Source organism: Priapulus caudatus, unplaced genomic scaffold (assembly GCF_000485595.1).
Source record: "Priapulus caudatus unplaced genomic scaffold, Priapulus_caudatus-5.0.1 Scaffold38, whole genome shotgun sequence".
Lineage (NCBI taxonomy): Eukaryota > Metazoa > Priapulida > Priapulimorpha > Priapulimorphida > Priapulidae > Priapulus > Priapulus caudatus.
Genome location: NW_014577099.1, coordinates 312,184 through 314,217, shown reverse-complemented (window position 1 = coordinate 314,217; position 2,034 = coordinate 312,184).

Genomic DNA, 2,034 nt, shown 5'->3' with positions numbered 1-2,034 from the left:
CATACCCAGTAGAACTCCCCAGGTGTCATAGAAATGATATTTACCCGTTTCCAGCCTCTACCCAAAAAGTTTAGGCTCATCCTTATTTTGGATATCTGCCCCCTGACTATTGTGAGAGGAACATTAGACTGAATGAAAAGCAATTTGTATTCAGGAAGCAAGAGAGCGTTTGCGGGTGTGATCGTGAGTAAAGATGGATTTACCATCAGCCCTTCGCTGATAGTCACTCAGAGAATTTCCTGAGCCTAGAAGCATAACAGACATGCGATCCTTTCGTGGTTTAGCCAACCAAATGTTGCTATACGATCCAGAATTGGCAGGCAAACTAGACCCCCTGCGACACCTACTCAAAAAATCTGACAAAAGGTTTGAGATGTCAGAGGATGAAAAACGGGCATTCCGCGAAGTCAAAGAAATGCTAGTACAACCTGGTAGGCTCGCATACTACTTGCCTGGTCCGCCCGTCGAGTTATACGCTGATGCAGCGTGCAAGTCCGGTTTTGGGTTTGTCCTGAAACAGAAGCAACGAAAGCAGGAATGGAAACCAATCATGGTGGGCAGCTGACACTAACTGAACTCGAGAAGACGTACATGCCAATCGAATCCGAGATGAAAGCATTCTCGTGGGCATTACGAAAGGCGTCTAAGTTCCTTGTTGGATTACATAGGTTCAAAGTGTACACGGATCACCAACCCCTTGTATCAATGACGAAGAATCGACGACTAGACGAAGTCACCAACCCGAGGCTTCGACGTTGCCTAATGCAAGCACATTAATTTGACATGGAAGTCGAATACATCAAAGGTAAAACCAACTTGATGGCTGATGCATTTTCTCGGTACCTGACAAAAGAGCCAGACGAAACAGACTTGGACGAGGAGCGAGAGACACTCCGTACCGTACGAGCAATCCGCACAGCCTGTATGGAGAAAGCAGATGTTCCTATTCACCTCCAGTCGATCAGAGAAGCCTCTGATCATGATAATGAGTTCCAAACACTGAAGGAAACAATACTTAATGGATTTCCTGACCAGAGGCGAGACCTGGATGCCTCGATCAGTGAGTACTAGAATGTACGTGAACACCTGTCGATCTCAGATGATAGTTTTATACTGCATGGCGTATGACTGTTGATCACTACCAGTCTTAGAAAACAAGCACTGGTGGACCTTCATGCTGGTCATAGAAGTATAGAAGCTACAAAGACTAGAGCAAGGCTCATAGTATATTGGCCCCACATTGATGCGATGATAGAACAGTTCTGTCAGTCTTGTAACCAGTGTGACCTACTGAGCCAGCCAAAGGAACCGATGATGCACCTACCAATCCAAATGCGAGCATTCCAATTCATAAGCGCTGACTTTGCTGATTGTGATAGTCGCACATTTCTAATAGTCACCGACTGGCTATCTGGCTGGTTCATAGTTTGTGAGATGCGCTCAACAGATGATAATTCCACGATCCACGAGCTAAGACTGATATTCGATCGCTGACACAGCAGTGCCTGAAGTGCTATACACTGATAATCGGCCACCATTTCCCTCAAGTGTGTTCCAGGACTTCTGTGTGAGGTGGGGAGTGAGATGGATATCCTCATCCCCGTATTACCCGCAGAGTAATGCGTTTGCAGAAAATGCGGTAAAACAGGCAAAGCACCTACTACGCAGTTGTGTGATGAATGGGAAGGTGGATTTTGAAAAGTGGACTCGTGGTCTGCTATCCATCAGGAATACATCCCGCAAGGGTACAGGGATTGCCCCTGCGGTCCACCTATATGGACACCTGGTGAATGAAGTACGTAATTCCAGCACACAAGAGTGCCCTGATCAAAGACTGGCATAAACAACTAGCCGACTATGATAAGTTGATCAAGTGAATGCCAGAAAGCTGAGAAATACCACCCTGGTAAACCCCTACCTGTCCTCAGTGTAGGTGATCCTGTCTTAGTACAGAACAGGTGTAACAGAAGATGGGATAAATACGGTGTGGTGCAAGAGCGTAACCTCAAGAATCGAAAGTATGTTATCCGTCTT